The following is a 14,879-nucleotide window of genomic DNA, read 5'->3' on the forward strand; positions in this document are numbered from 1 at the left end:
CCACGACCCATCCTCCTTCCAGAGAGGATGTTAATAAGCCATTGAGTCTCACTACATGACTGATAAAATTACATCATGCCATTGCAAAATGCTCCACCCAGGGGGAGGAGCCAAACATTCCTACCTAGATACAATCTGAGGTTTAGATCACAGTCAGCCTTTTTCCACTAGATTCCCAAAAGAAAACCAGACCCTTCTACATCACTACTAGACCCATCACTACTACACCCTTCTACAGGATCACTGCTTCAACAGAACCATATCTGTCACTCCAAGAAGACTGCAGCCTCCATTTAATCAGACTGCTGCCAACACCCTGACAGACAAGATGTCAGGTTGTATTATAACTCTGCATTTTATTTTAATTTTCCTATTAAATTATACTTCTGACTTAAGATCTCCCACTAGTTTGCTTTCAAACTAGCACAGCACATGAGCAACCCTGTGGAATGCAAGTCTTTGGAGTGCAGGTTATTAAAAGTCACACAGCAGTAGTAAATAACAGCTGTGGGGGGACCTGAGGAGTGGGAGAGAACTTGGACTTTAACCTTGTCACTCCTTCAAGAATGATTGTTCCCTGTCCTGGCCTTGAAGTAGTGGGATTTTCTGAAGGGAGAAATTCCAAGTTTGTGGAGGAAAAGGAAACATTCTCTGGCAGATTATTTTGTTAATAGCAGCTGTCTGAAACTGCTGGGATACTTGGAATGTCCCAGTAAGTCCCATTAGAGAAGGCATAAAGGGCAAAGGACAGGTGAGGTTGTGCACATCTTCTTCTTTGCATATTTACTCTCTCTGATCTCTAATTAGACCTTTCCAAAAGAAAACATGTCTCTGCCAAGAGCTGTAGTCTATATTTGGCCAGGAGAAATGTTGCCTCTCAGTCTTACCACGAGCATGAACATATGCATGTGAGTGCAATTGCAATGTAGAACAAATCTCATTGGAGGGAGAACCACTTAATTTGTGCTGCAGCCTAAACAATCACTGAGAAAACACACTAAGGTCTTTTCAGCTTAGCTGGAATCAACTTAGAGGGCAAGTAATGAATCTAATTGTTGCGCTAGTTTCCATGTCAGCAAAATAACAGATGTACAGTATAGCAGAGGAGGGGAAACTTGGGTTTTGTTTGTTGAGCAGGTGCTACATTAACTATCACATGGATGTTTCTCAAGTACTTTTGGAGCCAGTTGGAAAGGAGCCAAGACTACAGCTTCCATTTCATCCCCTGGACATCCAGCTGTGCAGATGCATAAGCCCCCAGAAGCAGCTGAGGGAGTGAAAACACTGACACCTTGTCACTTCCTCAACCATTTCTAATGCCCCACCACAAATATGAAATAAATAAAACAGGAACCACCCTCCCTCAGTTACGTCTACCATGACCCAGCTGCCAGATATGCCTGTCAGGACATGCCAGGCAGATGGGGGACAGCAAGCTATCCCTCAACTCCAGCAATTCCATCAGGGAATGGACATAAGTCTGCACATGTGCTGGAGGGACTTTTGGGAAAGATCAGTGGGGCTGTAGAGGCGCCACAATGATAAGCTCTGTTGTAAAGAAATGATTTGACATGCCAGGCAACTGCAGAGAAACCAATGCCTGTTTAATAGCAGTGCATAGAAAACCTAGCCAGCAATTAGGCTGAAGCTGTCATCAAAAGACAGAGAGAGGCTTAGCACTATTATAAGAGCTGAGGTGGCTATTAAGTGCAGTCTGTCTTCACTGAACAATTCTTCCATGGGCAAATGACTAGGAAACTTCTGCTGATACTCTTCACCTAAACGGTGTTAAAGCTGCAGACAAGGATGAGGTCCTAAAATGGGAAGGCACCTGAACATAGATTTGAATATTAAATGAATGCAAAACAATCTGCAAACACAGTTCCCAAATTGTGGCAAAATTTCACAGAAATGTGAAATGCTCAGGGTAGGTTTTAAGCTATAGAAGAAGTGAAGATGATAAGACAGCAACATTATTCAAGCACAACCTTGCAGAAGTTAACTGATTGTCAGCAACAGCTGAAAAAAATACTAGGTGAGTGTTTTTAAGCAAATGCAAAGTAAAATAAAATCTGTTTACATCTAGTAGGCATTCAGAAGTCAAATGAAAGCTAGACAACCTGTGCAACACTGATAATAAAGATAGCAGTGTACACAAATGGTAAAATATTGTGCAGTTGTTCAGAGCACTGTATTGTAAGGGATGAAAGTCAATAAATTCAATGCATTGAGAACTATAAGGAATACCTATACATTAAAATTCTATACTGACATTGAAATATATACATCAGCATTATGCCAGTGACTGAGCAAGATGGGAGATAACCGAGGTAGACTTCAGATCCTATGACAGGATGTGATGCAGAAATAAAATATTTGGATTCTGAAACCAATTGCTTATTGAAGGAACTAGCTAGTGAAGTTATAAAAAAAGAAAATACCCATATTATAGTGGTGAATTGTGCCCAGGCTCTGTTCTGTACAATTCACTCTGTTCAGATTCAGCATTTCTGCTAGAACACAAAAGATCCAAACCAAACCAAACAACCCCCTCAAAAAAAACCCAAAAACCCCCTAACAAACCACAAAAACTCCACCAACTTTCAATCCTGTGACTGTAGTAGCTTACTTCTGGGGAAAAAAAAAAAAAGTTTCACTAAAAATTAGGAAGCTTGTTAAATTAAAAGAAGAAGCTAAGAAGATAAAAATGCTTACAGTTGCCTTGGAGACAGTTTATAAAATAAAAATGAGATGTTCAGAAGAAATGTGTACCACAATCAAAAGACTTTTAAAACCTTGAGAAAAGTTTAATATAGTTAAGAAGGAGAGTACAATAAACTATGAACAGCATCATGACATCTTCCAAAATAGAAGTCTGTGAAAGAAATAGAAAACAGATAAGAATAAAAAGGCTGATAAATGTGTAACACAGTGTGTCAAAAATTATTCTGAGAAAGAGCTTGTTAGTCACATAGAAGCTGTGTATTTTCTGAAAACACCAACCAGGTAAGAACAGAGTCTTCAGCACTCAGATCTGAAGTACAGGGGCACTCTATGGAGTCGTATAATAAAAGGTAAAATATTGATTCACATCAATATTCACAAATATTCACATCAGTATTTGCCACTGAGCTCCTTGCAAGGGTTCTGCTAGAGGGAAGTTTGAGGAGATGTTTAAAATATCAACAGCTTTAGAAAAAAAAATTAAGAAAAGGTAATCACAGATAACATTGTCACAGCTGTCCTAAAACAATCTCAGCTATGAATACCCTGGCTATTAACTGCAGTGCATAGCTTTGTCACTCAACTTGGTCCTAGAGCTTAAGAGGTTTGTTTTAAGAGATTTAAGAGTTTTGTTTCAAGATTGAATGAGGTTTTAGAGAAAAAAACCTGACAAATGGGACTGATTTCCATACCAGCTAAATTGGTCATTCACAATAAGAATAGCATTTGTAGATAATTACATAATACAGTAAGAGCAGTCAATCCAGCCTTTGGAAAAGGAAGTTATACAGGGCAGTTTTGAGAAGTGACAAGTGCTATTGTCAGGGCAGAGCAGTGTGGGGGAGCCCACTGGGCAGGGGTCTATCCCACTGCTTCAGCCAGGAGCAGGGAAACTGGAGGGGCTCCAACCCTGGGGAGCCAGGCACTGCCTTGGGGGACATGGAGCAGCTGAGGATGGGGCGAGGCTTGGGCACAGCCTTGAGTGTGGCCAGGATGGGCATGGTCTGAGGCACAGCCAGGCAGGGCTGTGGCTCCTGGACATCAGTGGAGCAGGGGCTGAGGTTCCCAAAATCTGACATGGGGTCCTATGTGGAATGGGCAGCCCCAGGGGCCAGGCAGAGTCCCAGGGGTGACCTCAGGGCCTGGGCAACTCTGCTGAAGTTTCCCTGTAGAATCCCCTTTAGAGCTTCCTATGTCACAGGTTTAAAAAAAAAAAAAAAAAAAAAAAAAAAAAAAAAAAAAAGATGAAGATAACTCACTGAGGAAAGGAAGCAGGGACAGTAAATGGCAGGGGGTTTCACTGCAGATGGGGTCTGCCAGGGATGTGGATTGCACACAGGGGCTGCGCTGGAGTCTGTGCTTACATGTGTTCACATAGGTCATAAACTACATGGAAATGGTGAGAGCAGATGTGGAAGAGCTCATTAATGATAATGTTATCCGTGGCATTAAGAATAAAACTGCATTTTTGCAGCTGTACCTCACGGCTGCACAGCTGCACAGAACTGCTGTGACAAGGCAGCGAGACAGCAAAGGGAATTCAGCCTTGGCAAGTGCACAGTGACCGGCAGGGGACAAAAGCACACTGCCTGCACACAGCCCCACGTCCATGCTTGCTGTCCTGCTGGGGGTGACATCCAAAAGGCCCCACTGAAGCTCTTCACAGCGTCCCGTAGGTGGTGGCAGAAGTGGGACTGGCAGCCAGACTGTTCCGTGTAGGTCAGCTACAGAAACTGTCAGTGTGAGAACAAGACACAGAAGTGGCATGTGGCTTCTGGCTGAGGAAAAGTCACACAGGCTGAAAATCCTCAGCATTACAAGGAGATGATTGAGGGCAGAACTGTCAGAGCTTCGTGAAGGTACAAATAGTCTGGTGAGAATAAATTCAGAATGATTACTCACAATTTTTCATAAAATATGAACTCTGAGAAACACAGGGTATTTGGACAGCAAGTTTGAATAAGCAAAAGCGTTTTATTTTTACATATTAGAAGTTTACATAACAGAAACTGTTGCTATGGTGTGTTTAGATGTCAGTAATCTAAGAAAAGCTTTGAATGCTATTAAACAAATTAATGGAAAAGTAGTTTATTTAACTTGAAGATACAATGCTTAGATCAGATGAAGATAGGAGAGTTTCATGAGGCACAGTACGCAACAAATAATCTGTATATAATTATATCTTGCTAAATTATTTGTCTGAGATTACCTTAAAGAAAACCATGAGGGTATGGAACCAGATAGAACTTCAGCATGATTTGCATAATATTAATATTATATTTCTTAAGTTGATACAGTACTTTGGTCAGTGATTCTACCTATTGCACCTTCTCATTCACTGCTGTTGAAATAAGCTTCCTTCCTCCTCAGATCCTGATGTATTTCATCTACACAAAGAGGGTCCACCCCCATGCTGGAGGCACTCTCAACATATTTTTTAATTAAACCACTGCTAGTATCACTTTGCATACCTGGAATTTAACAAATGCCTAGCAGTGAAAGGGAAAAGCCAATCATCCTTACTGTGAAATTGCACATTCCTGAATCCAATAAGGTGAGAGGTGTCAATTCATAGCTCCTGAGGCAGCAGCTTCAAAAACACTTCCTTTTTTTAAAACAGATTAATTTCTGCTGGGGTCAGTTCCTTGACCCAGATCATGGCCCAGCCACATGTTCATTAGCATTGCTGTGACTTTGTTTGCAAAAATGCACAGCCAGGTCTGGAAGTAGAGGAAGGGCCATCATTTAAACAGCAGCCTCCACTTAATGGTGTTTGAAAAAGTTTTGATAGAAAAACAGGAAAATATAAGCAAAGTGGCTTTTTCCCTATGCCAAGCAGTAGAGAACCTGCACCTTTCTAATCATGTCATCATACAACAGTATTGAAAAGGCAGACATAAAGGCAAGGCTTCCTGCTGCAGGAACAAAGAGGGAAACAGCTGCTTTTTGAAAGGCAGAGTGTCATCTTCCTGCACAGCACAATGCTACAAGATAACAGGCTGTGTCAGATGCATTCTCCAAAGAACATAGCCGGATGAACTCGGACAAGAACAGCTCATCTGGTTAGATTGTTTATTGCCCCAGCTAGCCATAAGCCATGCTTCTCCTAATGCACCTTAGTTGAAAGCACACTTGACATTTTACCACTCAAATTATTCAGACAAGCACCTTTTAACCCAGTGCTTGGAAAGTTTAAATGAACAGTAATGGAAAACTGTTAGCTAATGAAAAAGGCTACTTTGTCCCTCTCTGTTAATTAAGCATTCCTAAAGATCCAGTTCCAGCTTTCATTATGCCCCACTGACATTTAATGCTTTGGGATACACTGAAGAAAATTCTCATATTTCAAAACCCCCACTGAAGCAAGAAGGGAAATTACCTTACTTCCACCTACTCTTCCAATCTGCCAAGTTAGGCTATAAAATAATAAATATAATGTAAAAAGATGCAAGTGTCTCTGATTTCATGTAGACGAATCAGTGAAATAGCTGTGAAGCAAAGCAGGTGGGCAGCTGTACTATTGGTTCTGAAACCACAAAAATACTGTAGTTACTGCCCCTTGACACACTGACATACTTATCTGCCAAGCTACTTGGCATTCATCACTGAGAAATATGCAACTGGTTCCTCTGTGGCAGAGTGGACTTTGCCTTTCACCTGGAGCTTTACTTCACAGTATACTCACACAGTATCACAGTGCCCTGCCAGGACTGTTCTTCTAGAAATATATTACAGAGGCAAAGACAAGCTTCCAGTGGCCAGCAATAATATCCTTTCAACATCAGTGTATGGAAGTGCCTGCATTTACAGTGTACAGTCTAAGTGGGGCTATCAAAGCTGCAATAACTTCTGTCATCATGTTGGCTCTGTTTTTTGTTCTTCCTCACAGCCTTAAAGCAGGCACACACACTCTTCTGTACCTTATCAATAAAGAATGCATGCTTACATTCCTCACACTGAGGTAGGCACTGGGGTTTACCCTTATTATCTGTTTCTGTGCCAATCAAAGATGAAACTTTCCCCGTCTCTCTTCACAGCCCAGAGTAGGATTGTCTTCTGATAAAAAAGCAGTTGGCAGACAATCCCCCAGCTTTGCATAATCATCTCACTGAAAGTGGCACTTTGCTGAATCCTTCTCCCAGTTCAGACCTTGAGACAGGATGTGTCTCAAAGAAAAGGTTTTAAGATGATGCAGGTCTGAGCAAGGTCTGGTGGAAGGTGCCCTGTTAGAACACCCATTAGTACAGGCACATTAAAATACACATGCATGTCTCGCTCTGTGAAGGTGAAGAGCTGCAAGCCCCTCTCACTGCAGAAAACTTCAGGCACAATGCAGCAGCTCACTGAAGATTTGGACTGATGAAATCTGGAGGATGCATTTGCCCTCCTATCAAAAGCATCAGGAGATAACATGATCAAAGGAAGAATGCTCTTTAAGCTATTTATCTTTGCAAAGAATGACCTGATGATGTTTAATGGGATGATTAGGCATAGCTATGGTTTAGTGCATATTTAAAAGATTATTTCTGTGATTAACTGGTTGTCAGAAGGAAAGTATCTAATGACAATGGAAAAGTAATTTCATCAGTGCATTCGAAAAGATGGTTTGCACTCGTGGTCTTGATTTGCAGCTCTTTAATTGGGTCATCTCTTAGCAGTGTTGAAGAAGCAGAATTGTGTGTTACTTTAAAATTGGATTTGATAGGAGTCTCTTCTGAGGTAGACTAATAGAATGAGCAGTCAAAATATTTGAAGCTAGATAATAGAGATGCTATTGTTTCTCACATTGCTTTAAATACGCTTTTTGGGATGGAGAGAGAGGGAAGGATGTAGACAGCAAAAATATACTTCTGCTGAAATTAAATACAGTATATGGAGCCTTGAAATTTTAAGCCATGGCTTCAATGTTTGAACCCAGATCGTTGAAATTATGAGCTGCTACAGTTTATCTTATTAGAGGTCAGAGGGCCCAAAGCACTAACCAATGTGTGCTGGTTATTATGCAAAACAGCATGTCCTGCTACAAAATACACGATGAAGCCTTCAAGCACAAGTACATTTAGAGACTGAAATTTAGTTATTCATACAGGATAAGGTAGAAGCTTTGCAGGAATATGTAAATAATTCTGATTACTCTATATTCCTAAAATTTTCTCCTTTTCCCTGCACCTCTTACATCTGAAATACTGAGGTATCTTTGATCAAGTGGAAGAAAATTGAAGGGGTCAGCTTCCATCTCAGATCAAATTCACAGACTTTGCCATTATTCAGGATTTACATAGCATAAATGACCAGACTCACTGCACAGGAAAAACCAAGCTGTGTAGCTCTAACAGAGCCACTTTCTTGAGTTTCAGGAAATAGAGAACTTAAGATGTGCAAGTATTGCTTAACCTGAGAAGTTCAATTCTTGACATATTGAAAGGAAAGCAGGGAAATTGTGCCCTTCCAGAGTAAACACCTCCTTTGTCCCTCTGTGCAGGTTTTCACACAAGACAAGGAAAATCAAGCCAGAATTTGGCTTCTGTTTTCCTATTTGAACTGGGGAACCCAAATAAATGAGCTCATAATGAACTCTCTGCCAGCAAGCACTGCAAACATATGATTTACCCAGAACCAGAATACCTGCATAATGAAAAGTACACCTGCAGCTTTAATTATGTGAAAATCATGTTCACAAAGAGCAATGAAAGCACTGTGTTTCCACCTTTTTATTTTAAACCTAGTGTTTCATTTCAGTCTTTCAGAGCCTTTCAGACCTAGAGGTCAATTCTAAATCTGGCTCTAGAGGTTGGACTGATTCTAGGTTCTAGGCTGACTGAGAAAGCAAAAAAAAATTTTCTGAGCTGATGGCTTATCATACTAGAAAGAGACAAATGTCTGCAAGTGTTTCTGACCTTTGAATTCTCTGAGATTTTTTGCTGATCTTATTTTTAGATGTTTAGCCCAAATATTATGTTGTGTCAAAAGTGATACCACATGTCGCCTCGAGGGATAAAGATTTTTCAAAAGTCACTCTGCTATCCAACAAAGCTAGAAGAACAGGGACAGAGTCAGTACCATCACAGAACTGCATTAAAACTGCAAATGGTTTTACGTTTAAAACCATATTTTCTAATTGTTTTTAGCTTCCAGTTTCCTTAGCCCTGATAAACTTTTTGTGCCTTTTGGTGTTTAGATATAGGTTATTGAAGCTTATTCAACAGCCTCCCTTGAAAATATATCTTCACTAGTAATTAAATTCTAATAACATGCTTTCCTTCTTCCTACTCTCCTTCTCTCCCTTTTTTCCAACACTCCTTCCTTCAAAGTAAGAAGAAAATTTTGGACATTTTCTTTCTTTCTCCCCTTTAACCTTGTGGAAACTGTGCCTCTGGAGTCAGTGAACTTGCTTCCTTGTTCTTGGCAGAGGACAGACAAGGGTCACTACCAGAGGGGAAGAGTGGGCAGTTCTTTACCTGCACACCCTGTCACAGTCAGCCCTAGATTTTGTGTCAGTTCACAGAGGCACAAGCTGGTGGTCCCAGAGCTTTATATGGTTTGTGCTTCCATAAGGCAGCTCTCAAAACAGGCATACCACTGGTCTTGAGTCTCCTATGGCTCTGTCATTCTGGACAGATCTACTAATTGGCCACAGAGATTTTCAGGATCACTTGTATTGGGAAAAGAATGACAGTTTGGGAGCTGAAGGTATTTTAGCATCCTCTTAATATCAATCACTTTATCAAGTTGGGGTCAGTACATGATATCATCTGTGCTCATTGTCTTAGTTTACCTTTTCACTTTGCAAGAGATTCAAGTTCAAAAGCTGTCAACAAAGGAAGTCTTCTGCTCTTCTAAAATTTTTCTATGAAAATTTTTCTAGAAACTTTTTCCATGTCCTCTTCCTCAGATACAACCAGGATGTCCTTATTTGGCCAAAATTCCAGTAAGTAAGGGAGCAAGAGATCAGGACCGAGCTATCTGCTAAGATGGTGACTTCCTTTATGAATGGGTATTGTTGCATGTTATTTCAGCTAGAGCTTCTGACAGACTCATGGTGGCATTTCAAAGTTGGACAGCTGAGCTCTTCACTCCCTGAGCTGCCCACCCCACCCTGGCATCCTCAAGGACAGCACCATCTAAGCAGCTTACTACTCACCTCCTGTTTTCAGCTGGTCATGTAAGGTAAACCAGCTCTGATTTCCATTTATCTTACTGTGTTGCAGAAATCACTGGGGCAATTCAAATGCTCCTTTACAGGAGATTGTGGGCAATAATGTCTACAAGACAGGCAAGGCACACAGCTAGAGGCTGTCTTCTGACATCTGATTTTAATTTGCTGCAGTGAGTTAGGCAGAGTTCTTATTTCAATGTACTTGCATTTGGGACTAGGTTAGATTTCCAAAAACACTAAGTGGTTCTGGAGCATACTACTGTGAAAAATTAATCAGACTAGTAAGCCCAAGTCACTTTGGGACAGCTAAGAATTTCTCTGATCACAGTTAGAGCACTTTTAATATCCTCCTCTGTTTGCCTTCTAGCATAAGGACAGCATTTTATTTCTGCTTCATTTATGATGAAAAAAACCCCCAACATTTCAAACTGGCAAGATAGGGCTTGCATCTAGTGGGAAGCAACACAATGAAATCACTATTAAAGCAACATTTTTTACTTTTCTGGAGAGGAAAGGCAGGATATCCCAAAAAAGTGACACAAATTTATTCTGCCTCCTCCTCAAGCTGACTTTCAATATATGAGGGAAACTCAGCCCTCACATAGCCTTAGAGAAATCAGTGACAACATTATCAGGGTTGAGTATGGTTCTGTGTATCTTAATGCAAATATTTTTAAAGATTATGCTCACACTGTATAACCGTAGATCTGCACTTTAGTCTGTGACAAATAAGGTTAGCATATCAAAAAATAAATGAACAAACAAACAACCCTCCCAAAAAACAAACCAAAAAAAAACCCAAACATAAAAAAACCCACAAAAAACCACACCTACCCCCACACTACCACAAAGAAGCTGTCTGAAAACTCACCCTGTACTGACTGAAAATCCTGAAATCCATGACCCTGTCAACTAGAGAAATGAAAAGCAACCCACTTAAGGAGGGTACCTAATGAACTGATTTCAGCCACCTCTGAGCAAAGAGCATTCAGAGAAAGACTAAAAAATCATCAAAACACAGACACCAGGCACCAAAGTAGTAAGGAATAATTTCATTCTTTACTAGTGTGCATTAGTTCTAAGCTCAAAGTCTTTCTGTGCTCCACAGCAACACAGAACTCTTCTAAAGGCCCCAGCAAGTGCCTTGTAATCTTAGGGCTGAGTAGAGGAAAAGACACACTCTGCATGGACCTTAGCATCAGTGCTTGTGCCATTCCTTCTCTTTTTCCAGTGCTTGCCTTGTTTCAAGTGTGTGGTCCATGACAGAAATTCACTTCATTGTTAGATCAAAGGAGACATTTTAGCTTACACCCCACAGGCATGTAGTTCCCAGACAAATTATTCCCAGTTTCCACTTCTACACTTCAAATGTGTTAAGAATACAGCATGAAAGTTAATAATAGTTCAGTGTGTATGCTATATAAATACAAATAATGAGGGCTCCCTTGATTAAGTCCTCTCCAAATCTCAAGCTTTTAATAGCAGAAATAAATGTCTTGGTCTTCTCATGAAGTTTATTAGCCTTGATGAGATTGAAGAGAAATTCACTCTGACTTAATGTCCGTAAGTGATCCTTGGTAAAGTAAATCCAGTGGCATTACACTCATTTCCTACTGAACTGTAGCTGACCTCTTTCTACTCCTTTGCAATGTGAAAAATTGGCAAACTTAAAAAAAACCTAAAAAAACCAACCAAACAGTTCGCCCAAGTCAAAGCTGATATATGTCAAACAAACAGACTGATCTAGAGAACAGATTTTAATCTCAGGTCCTCTGACACTCTCACAGGGAGATTGAGCATCATGTTGAATGGAATTCCTCACCTTGCTCAGCAAGCAGGAGAGACATCCTCCAATTCAAACACAACTCTTTTAATTCAGTTGTCACTGGGACCCTCGTAGAAGACATCTGAGAGCTGCATTGACCTTAAAAAATCCTCATGTTTCCCACATTACAGAATAACTTAAACATTTTGAGTCACATTAGTGTAATATAGAGGAGGGCTTCAGTGTTACCATCAGTCATCATAGTGAATCCCCTTTGGCTTCCATCACAGTCAATGGAGAGAACATGGTTCTTCTAGTTCTGTATTTGTCTCATGTTAACAGAGAAGAGTGAAATAAATCATGTGGATTATGAGTGAAAAGTGTCTTTTCTTCTTCACACAGCTACAAAAACCAGCAAAAGATGATGATTAGCATGTAGACACCTATGTGTAAATGTCCAAACTCAACGTTTTCAGCTCAAAACTGTGACTGGATTTCATTCTGGGCCAGCAACAGACTTCATGTCTATGGTTTTTATCACCAAAGTACGAGTGCCAGGAATGAATGGAAACATTCCAGCTCTTAGGTGAAAAGATCACCCCTGGGGGTAAGGGGTTTTGCAATTCCATTTCCAAGGCCTTTCCACAAAGGCTCTGTGGTGTTTGATTTCCACTACCACACCTACCAATGCCACCATTTCTTATAGTCAGTCAACAGTTTAATAAATAACATCTGCCTTAGAGGCTAGATTACTTTCCCATTATCAATCTTTTAGGGATCTCTGATGCGCTGGTTCCATCATTTTTCAGATCACTCTCAGGCAAGGATATAGCCTGGAGGATGGAATAGACAGCCATTCAAAAACTTACACAGGGAATGCATTAGGAAAGTCATAGCATTTCCTTCTTCTTTTGTATCCTCAGTGTAATTTATTCAAGGAAGTATTGTCCACAAAAGAGACAGGGTGTGCTCACTCTCTTCTTGTTTTTGAGAGGTTTGCTTCATATTGTATATGGTGTAGTTTGCATCCAGCTCTCAGTACAGATGTAGTGCATTCACTCAGAATTTCTTCTTGCGAACAGATCATAAAAACTCAGTTGGGTCCACCAGAGTGAATAGGAATATTGCAGGAGTAGGACTATAAAATCACTGCAATGACAGTAAGCAAGCTTGCCCTTTGTATGCCAGCTTGATTGTTGTGCCTTGCCAGTCAGTCAAGAGGGATTTATGCCTTGCTGATGAAAAGCAGCCTTAGCTAGTAAATCTGGTGTAATATGAATAAGCATCTGTTTATAGCTAGAAAGAAAAGTCAAAATGTTTCCTAATAGCAGTCCCTTTAAAAACATACCCATTTCATTTTAAACCAGACAGAACCACAAATTTCTTCTTTATACCTCAAACTCTACTCCTAGATGATAATTGTCCTAAGGGCTTCCATTAGTTGGTACTACTTAAGGATTACAGTTATATGGTTTCTTGAAAGTTTGCTAAAACATTTGTTTTATACTTGCAAGACCACAAAGCAATCTATGTGCTACTCCTATGTGGTCTCTCCTGCTTGTGCCAACCTTACACAAAATCATTATGTAAAAGAAATGTACTACAAAAGTCCACATGCAGTTTATTGACAAGAATATCTGCAAGTCCTTCCCCTGACTGCAGTAACACAACAATTTTCACATAATTGCCCTTGAATGGTGCACCTTTTTCCATGCTTTACAGATGAGAAAGCACAGCAAAGTGAATCAAAATGATCGGCCCAAGGTCAAACAGGAAATGTGTGACAAAGCCAGGAACTGATCTGAAGGTTCCTCTCTCCCAAGGTAGCACCTGCCTTCCAATCTAATTCTGGTTTCTCACACTGCTGACAATACAATATTTAAGCCTTGATCATTTAAATCCCTAGTGGATGAAAATCAATACATATCATTATTTCTATTTCTAAAATACAAGACTAGAAAAGGAAACCTCATGCAGATGGAAAGTAGTTCAAAGGTTTTATCATCGTGCCTCTCCATCACTGAAGAAATTATGAAGCTGGAACTTGCCATGATCTGCTCTTCTGACAATGAAGGGAAGAAAAGAGCTCCAGGAAGACAGTAATTTGAAGTCCAGTGATGCACATCTATCTGGCTTGTGTCACTCAGCTAGCTGACAAATATAAACAGTGTTCATCTGTTAACAGTTAGCTCTGTCTAGACATAGCGTGCTCTTCATTAGCCAATTGTTCACACCTCTCCCCCTAGGCTGCAAGACAGCTACAGAAATAGAGGTGGAATGTGTGTCTGTGCAGCAAAATCCCCTCAGAAAGTGAAAGGCAAGCCTTTTGCACTGCACTCTAAACCTGACAGGTAACTCACAGTTGGGTGGCCTCCCAAGACACAATTTCAAAGCCTACACAACTGTCTGTGTCATACACTTCATTTATGAGGAATTTTCTGTGCATAGACACCTTAGCAGCCCTTTGTGTGCAGGACTTGTCTGCTTTTGTGGATGAGGGTGGGGAAGAGGGTAATAACATTGTGAAGACACTGTAGGACTCAATAGCTTAAGCTAAGTGTGATATGACATTGGCTTCACAGTTTTATAATTATCAAAATGTTGCATGTATATCCTAATTCAGGATTGCAGCTCTTTCTCCTAGATATTAAAGAAATACTGTGTAAATCTAGCTCCTCTGAAGCATTATGGATTTAGAAACACAGTCTACAAAATTATTCCTCTTTATATAGGAATTTAGTTGTATTGAATGGATAATGACTAGAGTTAGAAATTTCTCAGTGGAACAGTTCATTTTGTTAGAATAAAAGCATTTCATGGGAACATATTTAAGTGAAACAAGGAACTTAAATTTAAATCTCCTAGAATCTAAGAGGTACTGCTTACTCTGGAGAAGGATTTTGTTAAAGCTGCTTGGTACCACTAGGAGTAGCTCAGCTGGTTATAGCAGGACATAAATAATGCCAAAGTTGTGGGTTCTGTCCTTATATAGGTCATCCACTTAAGAGTTGGGCTCCATGATCATTGTGGATCCATTACAAATCAGAATATTCTGTGATTCTGCTAATTGAAAAACCTTCTGTTAAGAAAATAAATTTTAAAAAAGCACTTTGTCTGTATATAATTAAGTGTGGGCAGAACTCATTGCCTACCTATCATAAGATTGATGACCCTGACTTGCAGCCTGCATTGGGTTTAACTGGTGAGTGTGGACACGAGAATTCCTGCTGCACA

Source organism: Oenanthe melanoleuca, chromosome 3, assembly GCF_029582105.1.
Source record: "Oenanthe melanoleuca isolate GR-GAL-2019-014 chromosome 3, OMel1.0, whole genome shotgun sequence".
In the NCBI taxonomy this organism is placed as follows: Eukaryota; Metazoa; Chordata; class Aves; order Passeriformes; family Muscicapidae; genus Oenanthe; species Oenanthe melanoleuca.